Raw genomic sequence first — 26,959 nt, forward strand, 5'->3', positions numbered from 1 at the left:
TAACTGCACGGAAGCCTGGGAAATTGAGCCTTGACTTCCATGTTGGGGTGATGGAGAATATAATGTGGTTATTTCCCCAAATATAGATGGATGATTTAAAAGGTACTCTTTTCATTTGCCGTGACGGCAAATCCAAGCCAAGATGAACCAAACAGGGAGCATAAAATGTCATCATTAGGAACTGAACTCCTTGTTTGTAAACAAACCAAGTAAAGTACTTGACTGGTTTTAGCACTTTGCAAATACTGTTCTGATCCACCCGAGCAGAGAAACAAAATACAAACTCCTCCCCTATATTCCACCACTTTTGCGATCTCTGACACACTTTTCTGAGTTTAAATTGCCTTCAGTGAAGGCATCAGATTACTTTCAAGTCCATGGATTGATAGCTGGCAATTGTGTTTTGTTTGGTTTTTGTTTAATGTTCTTTAAAAGTAAGAGTTTAAGCATAAAAATCTATATTTCTGTCTCCTCTTGAAAAATAGAAACTGGGCCTGCATTTCCCCATGTCAGCTACCAGTTGAGGGTGAGTGGCAGCTGTTCTTCTCAGACTGTACCTGTTCTCTGCATTTTCCCCCAGTCTCTACAATTCCTTATTGTCTTATACCTTCTCCTGCTTATATGTCCCAGAAGGTACTTGACTAGGTAACCCTTGGATTAGATAATTTTAAGGTCCCTTCCAGCCATAAAATTCCATTATTTTGTGCTCTGGGTATAGTGGAAATAAGCATTTAGGAATCAATTGTGTCAATAGCCCAAAATAGAAGTGAAGATTGATTTTTAAATTAGAACCCAAATATGATTGTATATCTAAAAATTCAGACTGAATTTAAAAATGGCTAGAACTGTTAAGAATATTTAGGAAAGTAGCTAAAAACAAGAAGACTACATAAAAGCAATAGTTTTACTTTATACTAGTAATAAACAGGAAATATTATGCAATGGGGGTTACTATTCGCTATAGCAACAAAAATTATGAAATACCTGGGAATAAATTGGACAAGAAATGTGTAAGACTAAAATGAATGCAATTTCAAAACTTTGTTATAGCTCTGAATGGGAAGATACTATTTTAAAAATTCTCATCTGTCCAAATTAATCTTGATTTGAAGCAATTCTAATCAGAATTACAGTGTGGGTTTTTGTTGTTGCTGTTGTTAGATTTGGTTTTGTTTTGCAGGATTAGGGGAGAGAAATTGGCTCATCGATTTTGAGGTCCCTCAAGAAAAATCAGGGATTGAAAAAGATGTTGAAAAGGAAGAATATTAAAGTCAAGATACTAGAATTTATATAATTTATAGATATTTGAAAACACTGCATTGTACTAATAGAGGATTAAACTATCAGTGAAATATATAGACCCCTTAAAAGATTCATTTTTATGGACTTTATTTATTGTAAGGTACAAGAGCAATTCTCAAATCAGTGGACAAAGAATGGATTAATAATAAAGGCTGTAGTGATAATTGATTAGGAAACATTTAATCCATTTTAATTTTGTGGTAGGTAGGGCATAGTTTCCAAAAACCATAAAGGAAAAGTTGACTGTATTGACTACAAGAAAATTTTTTATTTCTCTAGGCAAAAAATACTATAAACAAATTTAAAAGACAAGGGGCAGACTGAGAGAAAATATTTACAACCAGTGTAAGAACCAGGGGATTGACATCAAGGATTTATGAAAAACTCCTTTAAAATCAACAGACAGAAATGGGGTTAAGGACAGGAATAAACAGTTCTCAGAAGCAATACAAATAGCCTTTAAACCTATGAAAAGAAGCCCAATAATCATGCAAGCTGAAACAACAATGAAATATAATTTCCACATGTTATATTGGTGACATTTAAAAAGAATAACATAACTGACTGCAGATAAGCATGTGGGATAATCGGTATTTTCATTTTCTGTTGATAGGAGTTTAAATTGGTTCAGCATTTTGGAGGGCAGTTGGCAGTATCTAATGCTTAGACCCTTTTACCTAGTTATTGCACTCCTGGAAACTTTTTACTCAGAAAAATTTTGACAAATGGATTCTAATACGTATGTGTATGTGTGTGTGCGCACACAATATTTATTGCAGCAGACTTTGTAATAGCAAAAATTTGGAAAAATCAAATGTCCAACAATAAGGGAATAGTTGGATAAATTCTATTGCTTTGGTTTAAGACTGTACTATTTAGCCATTAGAAAGAATGAGATAGACCAAATATGCATACTTGAGAAAATGTTCAGTGTGGTAGTCAGGATTGGTTAAGTAATGCTGCAGTAATAACAAACTCCCAAATCTCGGGCAATTAAATCAACAAAGGTTATTTCTCGTTTACTCTGTGTATCCGTTGTTGTTGTCAGAGGGAGCTTTGTTCACAGTTGCCGCTCAGGGAGTGAAGCTGACAGAACAGCCACTGCCTTGAATATACCAGAGAAAGAGGAGAACTTCGGAGGGTCAAGCCCAATAAATCTCAGCTGGGAAGAAATACATATCATTTACACTCTCAATTCATTGGCCAGTGCTAGTCACATGGCTCCACCCATATGTTCAGAAGAAAGAGGGAAACCAGATGTTAGGTAAACAGCACTAATGGCTACCATATATATGTCATGCTGTTTTGTAGATAAAGCAAAATTCAGAAATCTGTATAATATGATCCTATTTATGCCAAAAGTCTAAAGGTTATGAGTGCATGTATATTTATATAAATATTTCAAGGATTGTGTATCCTTTGAAGAAATCCTAGCAGGCTGCACACCAAGCTGCCTCATTCTTTGATATTTTTTTTTTAAACAATGAGCAATTGTAAAAAAAAAAGAAATTAAAAAGATAAATAAAGCTCAAGCAAATAAAACCAAAAAGCCTGGGCAAAGAGCACTGAGCATTTTTTGTTTCTTCCTTCAGTTTCCAGAAAGAGCTAATGGGAAATGCTGGCAGAATGTTTTGAGCAAAAGTCGAGTCTCAGAATCATAGAGCAGGGTTTGAGTTGTTCCACTTGATGCTCTACTCTGTTGATTAAAGTCAGATAATTTTAATGTGCTTACTTAAAATTCTTATGGGCCATAATATTTTATATTTATGGTATGAAATTGCAGAGCTTTGAAATTAAATTTGGGATGAAATAGTTTCTGTAGTTTTCAAATTCTTGTCAAATTAGCAACAAAGTCTTACCCATTTATTTTCCCCACTTAGATTGTATCATTAATATTTTACTATATTTGCTTTATCATACATCTCTTCATTCATACACACCTCTAGCCATCCATTAATCCATCTTAACTTTGGTGCATTTCAAGGAAAATCACAGACGTCAGTTACTTCCCTCTAAATATGTTACCAGGCTTATCATTTATTTACATATTTTCCCTTTTGATGTAAAATTTATAGTCAATAAAATGCATAAACCTTAAGTATACATTTGGTTAATTTTGACAAATGCATATACCTGTGCAACCTAAATCCCTATTAAGACGTACAATATTACCATCACCCAGAAAGTTCCCTCACGTCCCATGCTAGTCAGTCCCTGCCCACATCTCCCATTCAAGGGGCAACCACTTCTCTGATTTTTTCACAGCAAATAGTTTTTTTTTCCTATTCTAGAATTTCATATAAATGGAATTATATAGCATGTATTCTTTTGTGGATTCTCGTATTAATTAAGTATGATTTTGAGATTGTTGAGTGTATCAGTAATTCATTCCTTCATATTGCTGAGTAGTGTTCCATTGTATGAGAATACCACAATTTGTTTATTCTTTCCCCTGCTGATAGATACCTGGGTTATTTCCAATTTTTGGCTAATATAAATAAACCTGCTCTGAACATTCTCGTACAAATATTTTTGTGAACATAATTTTTTTTCACTTGGTTACATAACTATGAATGGAATCGCTAGGACAAAGGTGTATGTTTAGTTTTTTAAGAAACTGCCAGACCTTTTACCAAAGAGGTTATACCAGTTTACATTTTCCCTAATAATGTACAAGGGTTAATTGCTTCACAGCCTTGCCAACATTTGGTTTTATTAGGCTTTTAAATTTAAGCAATCTGATAGATATGTAGTAGTGTCCCATTGTAGTTTAATGTGCATTTTCCTGATCACCCATGATGTTGAGCACTTTTTTTTCATGTGTTTATTGGCTGTTTGTATTTTTTTTGTGTGTGTGTGAAGTGCCTTTTCAGATCTTTGGCCAATTTTTATTGGTTGTTTGTTGTATTATTATTGAGTTGTAGGAATTCTTTATATTTCCTGGATACTAGTCATTTGTCAGATACATGTTTTGTGAATGTTTTTCTCCCAGTCTCTGGCTTTCCTATTCACTTTCTCAGTGGTGTTCTTTGATGAATACTGCATATATTTTAAATTTTGATGAAGTCCAAATTGTCAGTCTTTTCTTTTAAGCTTATTGCTTTCTGTTTAAGATGTCTTTAGCTGTCTCAAAGTCACCAAGATAGTCTCCTATGTTTTTCACTAATAGCTTTATGATTCTAGCTTTTCCTTTTAAGTCTGTGATTCATCTCAAATTAAATTTTGTGTGTGCTGTAGGATAAGCATGAAGGTTTATTTTACTTAAATTCTTAAAATGCTTATTTGAAATTTTTGTATTGTAGTCCAGAGTATTTTATATTAAAGTAAAAGAATTCCAGAGCTTTAAAATATAATTTTGAAATGGAAGAGTTTAAAATTTTTTCAAATTCTTATGAAATTAGTGACAATGTCTGACCCATTCATTTTCTTCTTGTTCTGTGACTTAGTTTTGAGTATTAAAATTGCAGATTCTCCTTTGCAAAAGAAACAAATGCCGATCTTTTATACTTCCAACAATTTCCTTATGTAGTACATTCCCACATCTTCAGAATTGAAGTATCCTCACTGCATGAATATCCCAGTTAACTGAGGAATGCTAGGTACCCATGATCTTGTTAACTGAAGGAAACTGTATACTACACATGTATGACAGATTGTGTTTTTCAAAGATGGCTACAACAGTGTCCCATCCAACATGTACATCTTCAATGTGAACTTGACACTCCTTCCACTGAGAGGTGGGATCTATGCCATTTGTTCTTGAAACCTGAGTGGCTTTATGATTCACTTGTAACCAATAGAATGGGACAGAAGTGATGCTGTGTGACATCTGAGGCCAGGTCAGAAAAGATGATGCAGCTTCTACCTTGTCCAATGTGACACTTGCTTTTGGAGCCTTGTATTACCGTGGAAGAAGTTCTACCACCTTGAGGTTGCCATGCTATGAAGAGGCCCAAGCTACGTGGGGAAACCATGTGTAGATGGTAATTCAAGTGACAGCCTGAACTGAAATCTCAGCTGATGGCCCTTGCCATGCATTGGATTTGTGAGCAAAGACACTTTCACATAATTCAAGCCCCCAGTTACAGAATCTTCCAAGTTGAAACCCCAGACATTCTTTTGTGCCCTGTCAGAATTTCTGACCCACAGAATCCATGAACATGAAATAATTGTTTTAAGCAGTTGCTTTTTAGGGTAATTTGTTAAACAGCAATATTAACTGAAGCAACATGCATCAACACATTTGGGGGAAGTAGAATACTGAAAATACGCATTCCTCAAATTAAGCATTTGATTTTTAATTTTTTGAGAGACAGTCTAATATCTTTTAGTGCCTCAGAGTCATGGCTTTCCAGTTCTTTAATTGCCGAAGTGGAGAAATCCTGTGCCACATCTTGGAAGTTGCTCTAGTGAAAAGATCTCCACATCAGAAAAGGGAACTCTCCTGCACTGTTGGTGGGACTGTAAGTTGGTACAGCCACTATGGAAAACGATTTGGAGGTTCCTTAAAAAACTACAAATAGAACTACCATATGATCCAGTAATCCCACTACTGGGTATATACCCAAAGAAAACCATAATCCCAAAAGAAACTTGTACCATAATGTTTATTGCAGCACTCTTTACAATAGCCAGGACATGGAAGCAACCTAAATGCCCATCAACAAATGAATGGATACAGAAGATGTGGCATATATATACAATGGAATATTACTCAGCTATAAAAAGGGATGAGATGGAGCTATATGGAATGAGGTGGATAGAACTACAATCTGTCATACAGAGTGAAGTAAGTCAGAAAGAGAAGGACAAATATTGTATGCTAACTCACATATACAGAATCTAAAAATGGTACTGATGAACTCAGTGACAAGAACAAGGACGCAGATACAGAGAATGGACTGGAGAACTCGAGGTATGGGAGGGGGCGGGGGGTGAAGGGGAAACTGAGACGAAGCGAGAGAGTAGCACAGACATATATATACTACCAACTGTAAAATAGTGGGAAGTTGTTGTATAACAAAGGGAGTCCAACTCGAGGATGGAAGATGCCTTAGAGGACTGGGGCGGGGAGGGTGGGGGGAACTCGAGGGGGGGGCATCAAGGAAGGGAGGGAATACGGGGATATGTGTATAAAAACAGATGATTGAACCTGGTGTACCCCCCAAAAAAAAATTAAAAAAATCTCCACATCAATTAGAACGCAGAATATGCTGGGTGGGGAAAAAAAGTAAGGAAATAATTCTTTGTATGTGTACCTTCTATCTGGAAGAACAGTAGTAAAATTTCCTTCTTCTACCTGAACTGAGCCAGGTGAGGTGAGGGTGAGGACCTTCGTGAATTTAGATGCGTTTTCCAACCAAAGAAGATGTGGTATTATTTTCCAAGAACACATTTGATTTTTTTAGATGCTAATTTATTTTTAAATTTACATACACTAAGATTCACTCTTTTTGGTGTACAGTTCTATGATTGTGACAAATTCCTAGAGTTGTGCAACTGCTACCACAATAAAGATACAGAACAGTTCCATCACACCTGCCTCCTCACACTGCCCCCCCCAATGGAAATAATGCTTTCTCTTGAGTAAATACCAGGGAGTAGAATGTCTGGATCATATGGTAGGCATATGTTTAACTTTTTGAGAAACTACCAAACTTGTATTTTTTGTTGTTGTTTTAGAGGTTTTTTTTTTTTTAACATCTTTTGTTACATTTTACCCTAGATATTTGATTCTTTGGGTGCCATTATAAATGGCACCTTTTTTACTGGTTGCCACAGAGTTTGCAATACTGTACACATTTGCAATTAGTCCAAGTTCACTTTTAAATAACACTATACCTACCACTTCATGGGTAGTGAGGAAACCTTATAATAGCATCACGGTCGTTCATTTCACTTATACAGAAGCATATATATGTTTATATACATGTATATGCACACAATTGAATACATTGTTGCTATTATTTAGAACAAATTATAAATGTTAGATCACTTAAGAAAATGTTTTTTTAATTGACTTTTACTTACTCCTCTAATGCTCTTTTTTTTTTTTTAACTTTTTATTTTACATTGGAGTATAGTTGATTAACAATGTTGTGATAGTTTCAGGTGTACAGCAAAGTGATTCAGTTATACATATACATGTACCTATTCTTTTTCAAGCTGTTTTTCCATTTAGGTTATTACAGAATATTGAGCAGAGTTCCCTGTACTATACCATAGGTCCTTGTTGGTTATCCATTTAAAACATAGCACTGTATACATGTCAATTCCAAACTCCCTAACTATCCCTAATGCTCTTTCTTTATGTAGATCCAAGTTTCTATTTCAGTTAGAAACCTGTATCAGTTTCCTTCTTTCTGAAGAACTTCTTTTAACATTTCTTGCAGGGCAGGTCTACCGGCAACAAATTCCCCCAGTGTGTGTTTGAGAAAGTCTTTATTTCTCCTTCACTTTTGAGAGATAGTTCCACAGAATACAGAATTCTAGCTTGGTGGTTTTTTTCTCTCAACACCTTAAGTATTTCACATCACTCTCTTCTTTTCTGCATGGTTTCTGAGGAGAAATAAGATGTAATTCTTATCTTTGCCCGTCTATAGGTGAGATATTTTTTCCCTTTGATTTCTTTCAAGATTTTTTCATCATCTTTGACTTTCTGTAGATTAATTATGATGTGCCCAGGTGTAGTTTGGGGAGAGCATTTATCCTGCCTGGTGTTCTCTGGGCTCCTAGATCCATGGTTTGGTGTCTGACATTAATTTGGGGAAATTGTCAGTCATTATTGCTTCACATATTTCTGCCATCCCTTTCTCTCTTTCCTTCTGGTATTCCCATTACACATATGCTATAACTTTTTGTAGTTCTCCAAAAGTTCTTGGATATTCTGTTCCATGTTTTAGTCTTTTTTTTTTCTCTTTATTTTTCACTTTTGGATGTTTCTATTGACTTTTCTATCCTCAAATGCAGAGATTCTTTCCTCGGCTATATATTAATGAGCCCATCAAAGGCATTCTGCATTTCTGGTAGTGTTTTGCTGTACCATTTCTTCTTGATTATTTCTTAGAACTTCCATCTCTCTGTTATCCATCTATTTTTGCATGTTGTCTAGTTTTTGCATTAGTGCCCTTAGCATGTTAATCATAGTCGTTTTAAATTCACAGTCTGATCATTACAACATCCTTGTCATATCTGAGTCTGGTTTTGATGCTTGCTCTGTCTCTTCAAAGTATGTTTTTTGCCTTTTAGTATGTCTTTTAATTTTTTGCTGAAAGCCAGACATGATGTACTAGATAAAAGAAACTCTGGTAAATAAGCCTTTGGTAATGCGGTGGTAAGGTGTGGGGGGAGAAGTGTTCCCTATTGCTATGATTAGGCTCAGTCTTTTTAGTGTGCCTGTTCCCTCAGCTGTGAACTTCATAAGTACATTTTAGTTTCCTCCCCCACCACTCTAGGTGGGATAGGATGGCCGGAGGGGGCTAGATTTGGGTATTTCCCTTCCCTTATGCGGAAGGCTCCAGGGGACTGGAGTTGAGTATTTCCCTTTCCCCAGGTGGTTAAGGCTCTGATAAAAAAAACCCCCAATAGGTCAAGTTTTGGTAAAATGGTTTCCCTTAAAGGCAGGCATTGTTAAGAACAGAAGGCGCTTGCATATTTCAAAATGGTTACTTTTCTCCTCTCCTGCCAGAAGCCAGAGAGAATTTTTCTTTGATATTCACCCTGAGAACCTGGTTAAGCTCCTGGCAATAAAACTCACAAAAGTGTGGGGCTCCCTTGATGACTGGCTTCCCCAGGAGTTTTTATCTCTTAGATTTGTCCACATGGAGCCTCCAGAACTCATCAATTACAGTTCAGATTTTCCTCCCCTGCTACTGGTTCCCACAGAGGTTTCTGCTCTGATAAGTCATGATTCTCTGTATCTGTGTGTCTATTTGTCTTCCCAATTTGAGGGACAGTGGTTTGCCCAGTGACCTCCCTTCTCAGATGGATCTGAGAAGAGTTGCTGATGTTTCAGTTTCTTCAGCTTTTTACTTCCCAAATTGTTTTTTAAAGTGATTGTATCATTTTCATTTTTAGCAAGAGGCTTTGAGAGTTCCAATTCCTCTACATGCTTACCACGCGTGGTATGGTCTGTTTAATTTTAGCCATCTTAATAGATGAGTAGTAGTATTTCATTGTCGTTTTTATTTGAGTTTTCCTAATGATTAATGATGTTAAACATATTTTCATGAGCTGCTTTGCCATCCATAAATCTTCTTTGGTGAAGCCAGAGGAGATTTCAGGTCTTTTTCCCAAACATTTTTGGAGTTTTTTGTTTTCTTGTTCCTGTTTTGTGTTTTGTGAGTTCTGTATTTATTCTGGATACAAGTTCTTTATCAGATATATGATTGTGAAATGTCTTATATTTGTCTGTGGCTTGTGATTTTATTCTCTTAAAAAAGTATCTTTTGAAGAAAAAAAGTTTTAAATTCCGATTAAGTCCAATTTATCAGTTTTTGCTCTTATGGATCATGATTTTAGTATTAACATCTAAGAAATCTTTGACTAATGCAAGGTCACAAAATTTTCTATGTTTTCTTCCAGAGGCATTATAGTTTTACAGTCAGGTCTATGATGCACTTTAAGTTAATTTTTTGTTTGTGATGTGAAATAAGGATTGAAGTTTGATTTGCTTGTTTATATGTAGATATGCATTTTTTCAGCACTGTTTGTTGAAAAAAAACTATCATTTCTCCACTGAGTTGCCTTTGAACTGTCGTTGAAAATCAGTGTCTGTATATGATGGGCCTTTTTCTGTTCTGTTCCATTGATCTGTCTTGTCACTGATACCACACTTTCTTGATTATTATATCTCTGTAACAAATGTCGAAATTGGATAGTGTTAGTTCTCCACCTTTATTCTTCTCTTTCAGAGTTATTTTGGCTATACTATGCTGTTGTATTTCCTTTGGAACTTTGGAATCAGCCTGTGAATTTATACAAGAAACCCCTGTTGGGATTTTGATTGCAATTGCCTTAAATCTATAGATAAATTTGTGGGCAACATTGTCTTCTGACTCATGAACATGGTGTCTCTCTCCATTTATTTGGGATTTAATTTGTCTCAGACATACTTCTGGTTTTCAGGGTACAGGTCTTGCACATCTCTTGTCAGATTTATCCCTGAACATTTCATATTTTTGATGCTTTTGTAAATTGTACTGTTTTAAATTTTAATTTCCAATTGTGTATTGCTAGTATGTATAAATAGGATTGATATTTGTGTATTGATCTTATATCGTGATACATTGCTGAACTCACCTATTTGTCCTAATAGCTTTCTTTTTTATTCCATCAGGTTTTTTATATTGACAGTCATGTCATTCGTGAATAAAGGCAGTTTTACTTTTTTATTTCCAAACTGGATTCATTTGATTTCTTTTTCTTGCTTTACTGCACTAGAAGTACCAGTACTGTACAAAATAGAAGAGGTGAAAGAGAAGATCATTCTCTTGTTTCTAAAATTAGGAGGAAGGCATTTAATCCTTGAACATTAAGTGTAATGTTAGTTAAGAGTTTTTGGTAAATGTCTTTTATCAGTTGTGGAAGTTCCTTGTTATTCCTGTGTTACTGAGTGTTAGATTTTTTTCAAGTCCTTTTTCTGCTTCTCGAAATGATTGCATTAGTTTTCTGTTTCAGTTTGTTAATTTAATAACTTACATTGATTGATTTTCAAATGTTAAAACTTGCATTTCTGGGATAAATTTCGCTTGGTCATGATGTTGTTTTCCCTTTTATAGTTGTTGTGTTTAATCTGTGAAAATTTTGTTTATAGAGTTTTTACCTCTGTTTTCATGAAGCCTCATAGAATGAATTGTCTGCCTGTAATGGTAACCAGGTCACTTCACCTGTTCGAATTTCATTTCCTTACTTGTAAAAGGAAGAAGCTGGATTGATGATCTATCTGTTATTTTCCATTTTAACGGAAAATGGTCTTTTCCATTATTCATATTTATTTTCCCGTGGTTTACATTTATCTTCATTTAATCCTTTAAATTATTTTGCATATATTTTATTAGATATAAAAGTACAATAGCATAAGCATATTATTATTAAGTGGTAAATACATATATATATTTATGTATTTATTGAGGGTGACTGCTTAAAAATTTTTTAATGAAGTGGTACTGCTTGATCAAACAATTTTGGAAACAACGCTGTATATAATTCTCCTTGCCATCAGGACTAGGCTTCTCATAGGCCTCAATCTTTTCCCACCTGGGACACTTTGCTATTAGTCTTTGAAGTTGTATTGGACAATTATATGAAACTATTCTCATCCTTAAAATAACCCTGCAAGGCAGACTCATTAATCAGCTCAAGGTCACAGAGCAGAGCTGGGATTCAGACCTGTCGTTTGATTCCAAATCTGATATTTTCTCTTTCAAAACTTAAATGGAAGTGTTATTATTAAAATTTTAAATACACCAAAATGTGCTGAATGACACTATATACCCACTATCCAGAATTAACAAAAGTTAACATTTTTCTACATTTTCTTTTTCTCTCTCTTTTTAAAAATTAAGAAGTGGATATACAAATAATGCCTGCTCCCTCAGCATCTCTTTCCCTTACCAGTATCAAGATGTGTATATAATACCCATGCTTAATTTTTCCCACATATATATGTATCCATAAACAATTCATAATACTGTTTGTGCATTTAAAAATGTACATAATGGTAAACACTGTTTGTATCCTTTTGTGGCTTGCTGTTTTCAATCAACATATGATTTTGAGTCATTTCCATGTCAATACATGTAGCTCTAGTTTATTCTCATTGTTTTATAGCATTTCATTTTATGAATAAACTGCAGTTTACCAGTTTCTTACTTATTTTGTTAGTTTTCTGTGGCTACTGTAACAAAAAGCAAACTAGGTGGCTTAAAACAACAGAAATGTATGCTCTCACAGTTTGAGAGGCCAGAAGTCCCAAAATATAGGAGCTGGCAGGGTGATGCTCCCTCTGGGAGAATCTGATCCTTGCTTCTTCAGTTTCTGTGGCTGCTGGCAGTCCTTGGCTTGTGGTACTACTCCTTTGCCTTCACATCGTTCCTCCTAGTGTGTGTGTGTGTGTGTGTGTGTGTGTGTGTGTGTGAGAGAGAGAGAGATGGTGAGAAATCTCTCTCACTCTTTCTTATAAGGATACATGCGATAGCATTTAGGGCCCACCTGGGTAATCCAGGATAATCTCGGGTAATCTATTCCAAGATCTTAATCACATCGACAAGGACCCTTTTTGCAAATAATTCCATTCACAGGTTCCAGAGATTAAGACCTGATAGCTTTGGGGATCATTCTTCAGTCTCCTGTACTTATGAATAGCTATTTTGCTGTCACAAACAGCTGCAAAGGAATACCCTTGTACATGTCTCTGTGGATATGTGCTGGTTACTCTAGAACAGGAACCTAGAAGTGGAATTGTTAGGCTATAGGCTGTATCTTAAACTTCACTAAGGATCCTTAAATTTTTCTTAGAAAGTGGAAGCGTCAATTTATATTTTCATCTTTTGTATATTGCTTATTTTCTGTTGAGATTTGTCTTTTTTTTTTTTTAAGTCTTTGTTCTTGATACATTTTGCATGCGAGTCCTCTGTTGATTATGTGCATTGCAGATGTATTCTGTGTCTGGCTTCTCTATTCACTTCCTGTATTGTGTCTTTTGTCATGTAAAAGATTACATTTTTAACTGTAAATGAATTTATGGACTTTTTCCCTTTATGGTTAGTGAATTTTGCATCCTCTTTAAGAAATTATGAATACCATATGAATTTCCAGTTGTTCCAGCACCATGCATTAAGTCTATCGTTTTTTCCCCAGTGGTTTGTATTGACACATCTGACATATTTTATAGTCCCATATCCATATGAATCTGTTTCTAACTCTCTATTTTGTTAAATTTGTCTACTTGTCTAGCCATAGGCTAGTGCCACCTGTTTTAATTTGTTACGATAGCATCATGATAAGTTGTGATATATAGCAGGGTTCTAATTTTTCTTCTTCTGACTATTCTTAGGCTTTTAGTTTTCCATATCAATTTTATGACCACTTTCTAGTTCTTTAAAAAGCCAGATTGGATTTTGACTGGAATTTTGTTGAATTTATAGATTAACTAGGGGGCAGAATTGTTGTCACTATGAAATAGGGATTTCCCATCTGTGAATGTAGTGTATCTTGTTTTATAATACTGTACAGATTTGTTGTCATTGCAAATACTGTACAGCCTTTTAATTTTAAAATTGCATTTTCTAATTGGTTGTTGCTGGTGTATATGAATTCTGTTGATTTTTGTATTTTATTTTTTCTATGCTGATCTCATTTTCCCTTTTGAGTCCTCAAAGTATGTAGAGTCTTCTGGATTTTATTTTGGACCATACTTTGTGAATAATGACAGACCTGCTTCTTCCCTTTTAAATCTATATGATTTCTTTCTATTATATAATATTTTGGCTAGGAGCTACAATGTAATATGTAACATAAGTAGTAATAGCAGGTATCCTTATCTTTTTTCCTGATTTTAAAAGAGGTATTTCTAATACTTCACTATTAAGGTCATAGGTTTGTGGTAGTTGCAGATATTCTATTTAGAATTTTCACATCTTTGTTCATACAGGAAACAGGCCTATACTCTTCCTTCCTTCCTTCCTTCCTTCCTTCCTTCCTTCCTTCCTTTCTTTCCTTCCTTCCCTCCCTCCCTCCCTCCTTCCCTCCCTCCCTCCCTCCCTCCCTTCCTTCCTTTCTTTTTTCCAGATCTTTATTGGAGTATAATTGCTTTACACTGTTGTGCCACTTTCTGCTGTATAACAAAGTGAATCAGCTGTATGTACACATATATCCCCATATCCCCTCCCTCATGAGCCTCCCTCCCACCCCCTCATCTCACCCCTCTAGGTCATCACCCGTCATCGAGTTGATCTCCCTGTGTTAAGCAGCAGCTTCCCATGAACTATCTACTTTACATTTGGTAGTGTATATATGTCAATGCTACTCTCTCACATTTTCTTTCTCATACTGTCTTTGTCCAGTTTAGATATCAGTGTTTTATAATAGTCTCATGAAATAAGTTTCACAACATTCACTCTCTGCAAAAGTTAGGTATTATTACTTCTCTGAAGGCTTTGTAGAAGTCCTTTTTTTCTGTGGATGGATTTTGAACGAATGGTGCACTTTCTCTAAGGAGAATACATGCTATTCTAGGTTTCTGTTTTTTCTTGAGTTGGTTTTGAAAATTATATATATTTTCTAGAAATGTTTCCATTTTGTCTAATTTTTAAAATTTATCACCTTTTAAAGCCCTGTTACTGTTGATTTGTGCCTTTTCTGTTTTTTAATCAATTTTACTAGTTATTTGATTAGTTTTAAAAAGAATCAGATTTCAATTTGTTAATCCCCCCTTTTTTATCTTTAACTTTTATTTATTTATTTTTAATTTTTTTTAAGAACTTCTATTGACATAGAGTTAACAGACAGTAAACAGCATATATTTAGAGTGTACAATTTGGTATCCTAGTCTCCCAATTTATTCCCCCCCAACCTTCCCCGCTTTCCCCCCTTGGTGTCCATATGTTTGTTCTCTACATCTGTGTCTCTGTTTCTGCCTTGCAAACTGGTTGATCTGTACCATTTTTCTATAGTCCACATATATGTGTTAATATATGATATTTGTTTTTCTCTTTCTGTCTCATTTCACTCTGTATGACAGTCTCTGGGTCCATCCGTGTCTCTACAAATGTCCCATTTTGTCTACTAACTTTGGGTTTTGTTTGCTCTTCTTTCTCTGGTTTCTTTAGGTGTAAGGTTGGATTGTTTATTTGGGATTTTTCTTGTTTCTTGAGGTAGGATTGTATCACTATAAACTTCCCTCTTAGAACTGCCTTTGCTGCATCCCATAGGTTTTGGATCGTTGTGTTTTCATTGTCATTTGTCTCTAGGTATTTTTTGATTTCCTCTTTGATTTCTACAGTGATCTCTTGGTTATTTAGTAGCATATTGTTTAGCCTCCATGTGTTTGTGTTTTTTATAGTTTTTTTCCAGTAATTGATTTCTAATCTCATAGCATTGTGGTCGGAAAAGATGCTTGATATGTTTTCAATTTTCTTGAATTTACCAAGGCTTGATTTATGACCCAAAATGTGATCTATCTTGGAGAATGTTCCATGTGCACTTGAGAAGAATGTGTAATCTGCTGTTTTTGGATGTAATGTCCTATAGATATCTATTAAACCAAGCTGATTTATTGTGTCATTTAAAGCTTGCGTTTCCTTATTAATTTTCTGTGTGGATGATCTGTCCATTGGTGTAAGTGGGGTGTTAAAGTCCCCCACTGTGATTGTGTTACTGTTGATTTCCTCTTTCATAGTTGTTAGCATTTGCCTTATGTATTGAGGTGCTCCTATATTGGGTGCATATATATTTGTAATTGTTATCTCCTCTTCTTGGATTGATCCCTTGATCTTTATGTAGTGTCCTTTCTTATCTCTTGTAACATTTTTTATTTTAAAGTCTATTTTATCTGATATGAGTATTGCTACTCCAGCTTTCTTTTGATTTTCATGGAATACCTTGTTCCATCCCCTCACTTTCAGTCTGTATGTGTCCTTAGGTCTGAAGTGGGTCTCTTGTAGACAGCATAGATATGGGTCTTGTTTTTGTATCCATTCAGCCAGTCTGTGTCTTTTGGTTGGTGCATTTAGTCCATTTACATTCAAGGTAATTATCGATATGTATGTTTCTATTACCATTTTCTTAATTGTTTTGTGTTTTTTTTTAGGTCCTTTTCTTCTCTTATGTTTCCCACTTAGAGAAGTTCCTTTAGCATTTGTTGTAGGGCTGGTTTGGTGGGGCTGAATTCTCTTAGCTGTTGCTTGTCTGTAAAGCTTTTGATTTCTCTGTCAAATCTGAATGAGATCCTTGCTGGCTAGAGTATTCTTGGTTGTAGGTTCTTCCCTGTCATCACTTTAAATATATCGTGCCCCTCCATTCTGACTTGCAGAGTTTCTGCTGAGAAATCAGCTGTTTACCTTATGGGAGTTCCCTTGTGTGTTATTTGTCGTTTTTTCCTTGTTGCTTTTAATAACTTTTCTCTGTCTTTAATTTTTGTCAGTTTGCCTACTATATGTCTTGGCATGTTTCTCCTTGGGTTTATCCTGCCTGGGACTCTCTGTGCTTTGTGGACTTGGGTAGCTGTTTCCTTTCCCATGTTAGGGACGTTTTCAACTAGAATCTCTTCCAATATGTTCTTGGGTCCTTTCTCTCTCTCGTCTCCTTCTGGGACCCCTATAATGCGAATGTTGTTGCGTTTAACATTGTCCCAGAGGTCTCTTAGGCTGTCTTCAGTTCTCTTCATTCTTTTTTGTTTATTCTTTTCTTCATCAGTGATTATCACCATTCTGTCTTCCAGGTCACTTATTTGCCCTTCTGCCTCAGTTCATCTGCTATTGGTTCCTTCTAGTGTATTTTTCATTTCACTTATTGTGTTGTATATCTCTGTTTGTTTATTCTTTAATTCTTCTAGGTCTTTGGTAAACTTTTCAATCTTTGCATCCAGTCTTTTTTCAAAGTCCTGGATCATCTTCACCATCATTATTCTGAATTCTTTTTCTGGAAGGGTGCCTATCTCCTCTTCATTTAGTTGTTTTTCTGGGGCTTTATCCTGTCCCTTCATCTGGTACAAAGTCCTCTGCTTTTTCATTTTCTCTATCTTTCTGTGGCTGTGGTGTTCAGTTCCACAAGATGAAATACTGCTGATACTGCTTGATACTGCTGTCTGCCCTCTTGTGGAGGAAGCTATCTAGGAGGCTTGTGGGTGCTTCCTGATGGGAGGGACTGATGGTGGATAGGGCTGGGTGGGTGGAGCTCAGTAAGACTTTAATCTGATTTGGTGGGTGGAGCTCAGTAAAACTTCAATCTGCTTGTCTGCCAATGGGTGGGGCTGTGTTCCCACCCTATTGGTCGTTTGGCCTGAGGCCACCTAGCACTGGAGCCCACAGCCTCTTTGGTGCGGCTAATGGCGGACTCTGGGAGGGCTCATGCCGACGAGCACTTCCCAGAACCCCTGCCGCCAGTGCCCCTGTCTCCTCGCTGAGCCACATCTGCCCCCCACCTCTGCAGGCAACCCTCCAACACCAGCAGGTAGGTCTGGTTCAGTCTCCTATGGGGTCACTGCTCCTTCCCCCTGGGTCCTGGTGAGCACACTTTTGTGTGTGCCCTCCAAGAGTGGAGTCTCTGTTTCCCCCAGTCCTGTGGAGGTTCTGCAATCAAATCCTGCTGGCTTTCAAAGTCTGATTCTCTGGGGATTCCTCCTCCTGTTGCTGGACCCCCAGGTTGAGAAGCCTGGCGTGGGGCTCAGAACCCTCACTTTAGTGGGTGGACTTCTGTGATATAACTGTTCTCCAGTTTGTGAGTCACCCACCCAGCATTTATGGGATTTGATTTTTACGCGATTGCGCCCCTCCTACCATCTCATTGCGGCTTCTCCTTTGTGTGTGGATGTGGGGTGTCTTTTTTGGTGAGTTGAAGTGTCTTTCTGTTGATGATTGTTCAGCAGTTAGTTGTAATTCTGGTGCTCTTGCAAGAGGGTGTGCTAATTTCTATTTTATTAATTCCTACTCTTATTTTTATTATATCCTTCTTTCTATTTTCTCTGAGTATTTTCTAATTTCTTGACTAGGACATTTGTTTCACTGATTATCAGTGTTTATTTTCTAAGAAATGCACTTGAGGCTTCAATTTGCCTTGTAAGTACTACTTTGGCTTTAGTGTGTTTAGCGTTTATTGTCCTTCGTGTGTAAATATTTCCTAAAATTGGCCAATTATTTGTTTTTAAATTTCCAGATGTGTATGACGTTAGCTTTATTTCTCTTTTTGTTACATTTAGTTGGAGAATATGGCTTGCTTGATACCAATTTTTTGATATTTATTGAGACTTGTTTTGTAACTCTGGGAATGAATAAACTTATTTTCTGAAATGTATTTATTTTTTCTCTTACTTTTGAAGTTTAACTGGGTAAATAATTGTAGATTTATAGTTATTTTCCCTTGACCTTTTGAAGATATTATTCTATTGTCTTCTGCCCTCCATTGTGGTTGTTGGTAAGTTTCTTATTACTATAATTGTTCCTTTGTAGTCGTATGCCTTTTTTCCCTCTGGTTGCCTTTCTCTTGTTTTTGGTGTTTTGCAGTTTCATTACACTGTATCTTGGGACTGTTTGTAATTCTTCAATTTGGGAATTATTCTCAGCCATTATCTATTCAAATGTGTTCTCTACCATTCTCTCTTTTTCTTCTCAAACTTCTTAGTGAATCATAGCAAGGAGCTCTTGGTGTTGATGTGTCTTGCTACTGGTGATATTGATCTTGCTCGCTTAATTAAGATGGTGTTTGTCAGATTTCTCCATTGTAAAGTTACTATCATTCCTTTTGTAGTGAATAAATACCTTGAGAGAGATGCTTTGAGACTATGCAAATCCCACTTTCCTTCAAGCTTTCACCCACTAATTTTAGCATCCAGCAGTAGAACTTTCAGAGTATTGATTTTGCCTCTCCATGCTGGCTTATAAACTGAACTTAATTTAATTTTAATTTTGATGTTAATTTATTGCCTTGGCACTTTCTATAGTTAGTGGGTAAAATAAATTTGTACTACAAATTCTTATTAGGCAGAATATTGGCTTTGAGTTCTATCAGGTAATCTATCTATCTTCCTCCCTCGCTTCCTCCCTTTTTACACAGAGACTCAGAGAAAAAGTCTGTTGTCATCTCTCTAAGGTGATGATTAGAGTTTGTTAATCCTTCTTTCACTTTAGTTGCAGCCTTTTACAGTTCGAGCTTTATACACAGGTTTCATATGTAGGAGTTCCACACTGCTACTCTCCTTGGCCAGAGGCCTTGTTTCTTGTGCCTGAGTGAGCATTAAAATCCAAGCTCTTACCTGTTAATAGTGTTCGATTCCCACCTCCCCCAGGTGCCACCCTGTTAGCTTGTACACCTTCCTCTCTGGCTGTATCAGTTACCTGTTTGCCTTGGTACCTGGGACGTTTTCTCTCCTTTTTCACAAGCTCAGCCAGCAGTTTGAGTTTTAGTTGCTATCTCATCTGCTATTTTGCCACCCATAATCTCTTTACCATGCCATACGGACTCTCTAAAATTACACTGGAGAAAATACAGACTAGACACATTATTAGGGAATGTAACATCATTATTAATACCTATGCTGAAGTGGATTTGGCTTTGCTCGTGTAGACCTAGTTAAAATCAGCTCCACTATTTAAAATCTTAATAACTCTCAGGCTTTTCTCTTTCTATTTTTGAAGCATATCCATTCTTATAGCCTTGAGTTTTATGGGATGCTAGAAAAAATTCTTGGCATTTTAGAATAAATAAACCATATAATGTTGTGCCAAAACAGATAGACTATTTCTTATGTTTCTGAAGAGTGGAAAAAGGACCAACTCTTTTTCTGAGGTTTTATATATACGTATATATTTATACTGTGTTTCTTTTATTTCTTTTTCCATGGTTATTTTCTTGTGGGAGTGGGTAAATCATTAACAGTGAAACTACTATTTCATCCAAAATACAATGTTCTAATGGTCCCTTTTCTAAATGAAGTTTCTATGAATAAAAGCAAGGCAACTGTGTGGCCATTAGTTGTTAACAAATGACCAGGTTAGTGCCACCCAGGCTTTCGTCTTTAATTAGAGTCCCAATTTTGTTTTAAAAAATGAGAACAGTAACTATATGCTAATTTTTAGTTCCTAAGAGGGAGAATTATTTTTTTTAAAACAATTTTATTTTTTAAAATTTTTAAAAAATTTTTATTATTTTTTTAAAGGCAGTCTTGTCTATTTTATTTTATTTGGCACATGGGCTTAGTTGCTCCATGGCATGTGAGATCTTCCTGGAGCAGGGATTGAACCCTTGTCCTCTGCATTGGCAGGTGGATTCCTAACCACTGTGCCACCTAGGAAGCCCAGAGGGAGAATTATGATGTAAAAATTATGATGTAAAATGAGAGAATACCACAGACCAGGAGGGGAATGATACTTGAGCCACCATAGGGAAAGCCCTACCTGGCTGTTTTTCATACAAGTAAATTTTGCCACCCAAAGTATTGGGTATGGAGGGTGTGCCTCTCAGTGTGGTGTTTAACCATGTACATTTAGCATTCATTCAATAAACATATTAGGCACCCACTCTGTATCAGGTCCTGTGGTGGGTGATGGAGGTTCAGAGATGAATCAGCTGCCCTTGGAGGATGCCAGCCTCGTCTGTGAACCTCAATCCAACCGTCATGGGACCTGGAACTGCTGTTTCTGGTCCACCCAATTCATGTTATTCTCTTCCCCCACATTTTGGATAGGATCTCTCCTTTGCTGTCCAGCTTTCTCCTACCCCTGAAGATATTCCAGTTTACATGTGTCCTCTTAAGATGTTCCTGAATGGACCCAGCTCACAGGGATCCCTGTTTCTTTGATCTCATTGCATTTATGGCTGGTGCCACCCAGCACATCTTTTTATTTTCTCGTGCGTGTTAGTTGAAGAATAAGCAAATGAATATATGCACGAACAAAGGCAGTGACCTTTGCGTGGATTCAACTTTGAATCACGTAGTAGTTAGGATCCTATAGAAAGGGGATCTTAACTACTTTTGGCCTTTCTTGAAGGAAAGTTCATTCTACCACCTACTAATAATTATAATAATATCTAATACTTGAATTAATGGAGTAGGAGGACATGGAACTCACCTCCCTGCACAAATACATCAAAAATACATCTACGTGTGGAACAATTCTCACTGAAAACAAAACTAGCAGAAAGACTCCTGTATAACAAAGCTATAAGAAAGATCTACACAGAATTGGGTAGGAAGGAAAGAGATGCAATCAGGTCAGGACCTGTGCCCCTGGGAGGGGATTCAGAGGAAAAGGGAGATTGCATAGGTGGAGACCCTCCTTGGGAAGTGAGCGGTTTGAGCCATATATTGAGGGCCTCAGCCCTGGGGCCTGACAAGGAGAAGATGAGCCCTCTTGGCTGGTTAGAGAGCCAGTGGGACTAATAGGAAGGCTGTGGGAAGCCTGGACTCCACTCATGAGGAGCACACTAACGCTTGCTTGCTCCTGAAGCAGGGCGGAATGGGTGATTGAAACCGTACAAGTGGCTGATTGGTTTCCTGTGACTGCCCTGGCACACACCCTGATACTATAAAACTCTTAGAGGAAAACATAGGCAGAACACTCTTTGAAATAAATTGCAGCAAGATCTTCTTTGACCCACCTCCTAGAGTAATGGAAATAAAAACAAAAATAAGCAAATGGGACCTAAGTAAACTCAAATGCTTTTTTTGCACAGCAAAGGAAGCCATAATCAAGCTGAAAAGACAATCTATAGAAAGGGAGAAGATATTTGCAAACAATGCAACCCACAAAGAATTAATCTCCAAAATTTACAGAAAGCTCATGCAGCTCAATATCAAAAAAACAACCCAATCAAAAAATGGGCAGAAGGCCTAAATAGACATATCTCCAAAGAAGAAATACAGATGGCCAAGAGGCACATGAAAAGATGCTCAATATCGCTAATTATTAGAGAAATGCAAATCAAAACTATGAGATATCACCTCATACTGCTCAGAATGGCCATCATCCAAAAATCTACAAACAATAAATGCTGGAGGGGGTGTGGAGAAAAGGGGACCCTCCTACACTGTTGGTGGCAATATAAATTGGTACAGCCACTATGGAGAACAGTATGGAGGTTTCTCAGAAAACTAAAAATAGAACTACCATATGACCCAGCAATCCCACTACTGGGCATAATTCTGGAGAAAACCATAATTCGAAAAGAAACATGTCCCATAATGTTCCTTGCAGCACTATTTACAATAGCCACGATATGGACGCATCCTATGTGCTCATTGATAGATGGATGGATAAAGAAGATGTGGTATATGTATACATACAATGGAATATTGCTCAGCTATAAAAAGAATGAAATTCTGCCATTTGTGACAGTGTGGGTGGACCTAGAGTGTATTACACTTACTGAAATAAGTCAGAGAAAAACAAGTACTCTACGCTATCACTTATGTGTGGAATCTAAAAAATAAAGGAATGTATATAAAAAAGCAGAAACGGACTCTCAGATATAGAGAACAAACTAGTGGTTACCAGCGGGGAGAGGGAGGTGGGGGAGATAGGGGTATGGATTTAAAGACAAAAACTAGTATGTATAAAATAAATAAGCAACAAGGATATATTGTTCTGCACAGGAAAATATACACATTATTTTGTAATAACTTTAAATGGAGTATAATCTGTAATAATATTTAATCACTATGTTGTGCAACTGAAACTAGTATAATATTGTAAATCAACTATACTTCAATTAAAAAATAGCTAACACTTACATGCTACTTACCCCATGATGGGTGCTGTACTAAATGCTTTCTATATACTAACTCATTTAATCCTCACAGCAATCCCAAAAAGTACATACTGTTTTTATATACATTCTGTAGATGAGGAAACTGAGGCACAGAGAGCTTAAGGAAGTTACCCAAGATCACATACTAAGTTGCAAAGCTGGGATTTGCACCAGGCAGTCTCGCAGTTTTATCATGAGTTAAGATTTAGAGGAAAACTAGCTAAGTTAGACTCCTCATTGTGTGTCTCTAATGCTTTATGGTCTTCATCTGTGAAATGAGAGTAATTCAGGAGATTACTGAGGGGATAAAATGAGTTAATATATGTTAAACACCAAGCCCATAAATGCCCAGTTATATTCATTCCACTCACTTCCACTCACCATGGGCCACACGGAACTTACACTTTCTGGGTCTAGAAGGCATCTGTGTGCTTCCGGATGGTCCAGCAGCTGTCTGTACCAACCTTGAGATATTTACTCTCATTGAAATTTTTCTTGTCTTTACCCTTTCTGGAAGGCTCTCTTCTGTAAGGAGTACAGTTGGGGTAGGATTAAAAAAAAAACTTCCTGGGTATATATCCCTTCAACTTTTTTTCTATTATATGTGGTTTTATACTTATTTCTATTTTGCTTTGTTTCAAAAATGGGTTTAAGGTGAGTTGCTAAGATGCAAACATAAAATGGATATACAAATAATAAAAGTAAGAGAAAAGAAATAAATGTAGGAAACAACTGTGGATCCAGGGTGGAGTTGACTCACAGAGCGTATTTACAGACTCTGAAGTCATAGCCACTTACCAGAGGTCAGCCATAGGCTGGCTCTGACCTTCCTAGAGGTCAGCACCAAATAAAAGACCACAAGCATAAAGCAACCATAAGCCCATTGCTTAGCAGAAGGAATCCTAATGCAGAGCCCAAGAAAGACATTCTTCCCTGGCCACTGACAGAGAAGACCCTCTGGTAGCTGCATGATGACCACAGAGGGGTCAGGGACACAACTCCAGGTGGCTGTTTCTGACAGCATTCCTCAGAACTAAACCATAGCACCCCACCAGACCACTGTTCAGTTGAAGCATTTCTGCTAAGGGCATTGTGTGCCATGGCCCAGGTGCCCAGCCTCCTGAGGTCCAGCTTAACCTGGGGCATGAAGATGCCTCTTGCTGACCTCTAGATGGAGGAGCAAAGGAGAGGAGAGTGCAAGAAGGTAGGACCTGCGAGAAGGGATCAGTCATCGATTGCCACCCTTTTGCTGTTTAGTAAATGACCTCAAAATCTCAGTGTCATGCAAAGTAAGCATTTAGTTAACTCACACATTTGTGGGTTGTCAAGGGTCAGTTGATCTGGGCTGGGCCCAGCTGGGACAGCTCTGTTCCACGTGTCTCACATTCCCCTCCAGGGAGCAGTGAGCTAACTTGAGTGTGTTGTTTTTAGGGTGGTGGCAGAAGTGCCGTCAGAGAATAAGAAACATGGAAGACCTCTTGAGGCTTAGACTCAGAACTGGCACACCTTGACTTCCACATTATTGTACTGGTCAGAGCAAGTCCTGTGGCCGACCCCGTTGTCAAGGAGCAGGAAAGAAACTGTGCCCCTTTGGAGGGTGGAACAACAGAGTCACATGGGAAAGAGTGTAGATTCAGGGAGAAATGGAGAATTGAGGGTAGTGATACAGTATCCCACAGAGGAGATGGAAATGACTGTGGGAAAAGCTCATCACCCCCCTGAGGCATGGAGGCCCTTCCCTGTTCCTTTTTTTTTTTTTAAAGTCAAAGTGTAGTTGATTTACAATGTTGTATTAGTTTCAGCAAAGTGATTCAGTTTTGTGTGTGTGTGTGTGTTCTTTTTCAGATTCTTTTCCATTATAGGTTATTACAAAATATTGAGTATAATTCCCTGTGCTATATAGTAGGTCCTTGTTGGTTATCTACTTTATATATACTAGTGTGTACATTTTAATCCCAAACTCCTAATTTATCCCTCTCCCCTCTCTTCCTCTTTGGTAACCATAAGTTTGTTTTCTATGTCTGTGGGTCTATTTCTGTTTTATAAATAAGTTCACTTTTTTTTTTTTAGATTCCATATATAAGCAACATCATATAATATCTGTCTTTCTCTGGTTTACTCCACTTAATATGATAATGTCTAGGTCCATCCACGTTGCTGTAGATGGCATTATTGTATTCTTTTTTATGGCTGAGTAATATCCTATCATTCATATATATATACACACACACATATATATATATATATGTCTATATACATATATATATAAAACACATCTTCTTTACCCATTCCTCTGTCGATGGACATTTAGGTTGCTTCCATGTCTTGGCTATTGTGAATAGTGCTGAATAGTGCTGCTGTGAACACTGGGGTGGGTGTATCTTTTTGAATGAGAGTTTTCTCTGGATATGAGGCCCTTCCCTATTCTGGTTGTACCTCCTGCCACCATGTGGGTTAATTCAGTCTGCAGGAGGCTTAGGCATGAATTTGCTGTAACCATGGCTAGTCACTGTTGCTACAAATCAGCTCTGGGCAAACTTGACCCTGGGAGTGACCATTGTGTGGCTTAGGAGGCACTGTGCCCCAGCACATGCTGGGGAATCTCCTTCCTACCCAGAGTGGAGAACATGGCTTCTGAAATGGCAGGGAAGTTAGGTTTGTCACTGACAACCAGCTTTCCCTGTTTTGTTTTATCTTAACTGATTCCTGCTCATTTTTCCTTTATTTTTTATAGAGATGTCAAACTCTTAATGGATGAGCATATTTACTTTATTTTTGATTTAGAGCCATTTACAGTTTATCGATGAGGCTGTCATATGGACTTCTGTATAACTTTTAGAACTGCTATTTTTAGGTCTGATGGTCTGTGGTTACACACTAGGATTCATTACATAATTTAAGCACAGGGTGTTTAAAACAAGGTGTCAGGAACAAGTTCTCATTATATTATCTGGACTGAAAATGATTTCTCACTGACATTGCAAAGTTTAATAGCTCCAGCCATTGTCAAAGTATAGCCCAGTCAATTGCCTAGGTTGTATATATGTCTTCTGATTCAGGTAAGTGATTTAATTTTCATTTCAGTGCTGCCCTCTCCCAAGCTCAGAATTCTTCATGGAAGACCAAAACAAATCAAAAAATAAGCCATGACAATAAAATGTAAGGAATTTCCCTACTTCACATTCTGATAAGGAAGTAAATCATTGTATTCATCGATGGACTTATATTTCTTCCTTTTCTGATTGATTTCCTGGCATAGGAGACCCAGTTGCCTTAATGACAATCTGTCAATTGAACATAAGCCAAATAGTCTATCCTAGGGCTTCTATGTCATTACGTGGTCCTAGGGAAGGGCCACGGTAAGGGTTGTACAGATTGTGAACTGCACAACTCTGGGGACACCAAGCATGGACAGGCTCTTTTCTAGTCCCTCTATCAGTGGTTGGGGTATTGGGACAAGGCTCCCAGCCTTTTCTCTGCTACTTAGTCTTTCTTTCCCTACCAACTCCCCACCCCAAATTTGGCTTCTTGGTCTCCAAATCAAAAGCTTGTCTCCCTCCCTCTTTCTTGTTGACTTGGGCACATTTACTGAGGATGGACATAATTGAATCCCTCCTTTCCTTAACCATCCCCACCCCCCCAGATAGACATACGCTCCATTTGTGACAGATCCTATGGAATTTGGTTGAGTGTAGCCCCACGCCAATGCCCAGACTGCTCTAGAAACCTGTTTGTAAGGTGGAACAAACAGAAACTGTGCAATGTAGGAGGATCCATGCAAATTCCAAAAGTGATTTATTGCATGCAAAATTGGTTTTTGTTCATTTGTTTTTAGAACCTTGTTATGGTCACAGCCAGATGTATGATGGTCTCAGCAAGAGCAGACCATTTTGAGAAGCAAACAGACCAAAATAGGGAAAGAGTTGTATTAAAATGCAGAACACATATTTTTTGAATTAAAAATTAAACAGGAGGCACTAAAAGGAGACCGGACACTACAGAAAACTCAATAGTAAACCAGAGAACTATGTTTAGAAACACCCTCCGACAGAGCAAAACAAGAAAGAGATTAAAATGTTGAGGAAGAAGAAAGCAGAAATGGAGGTAGAGGGGGAACTGAACAAGTGGAGCTACAGTTAATAATCAATTATAATTTTTAAAGCAAATCCTTTTCTAAGCAAAAATAATATGTCTG

At 37.1% G+C, this 26,959-nt stretch overlaps 1 protein-coding gene across 1 annotated transcript in view; it reads left to right on the forward strand.

Annotated features, from left to right (window-relative positions):
* The window catches only part of EFHC2 (EF-hand domain containing 2), a 190,195-nt gene that overhangs the window by 111,840 nt on the left and 51,396 nt on the right, over positions 1–26,959 (forward strand). The window lies entirely within an intron of this gene.

Source organism: Hippopotamus amphibius, chromosome X (genome assembly GCF_030028045.1).
Source record: "Hippopotamus amphibius kiboko isolate mHipAmp2 chromosome X, mHipAmp2.hap2, whole genome shotgun sequence".
Lineage (NCBI taxonomy): Eukaryota > Metazoa > Chordata > Mammalia > Artiodactyla > Hippopotamidae > Hippopotamus > Hippopotamus amphibius.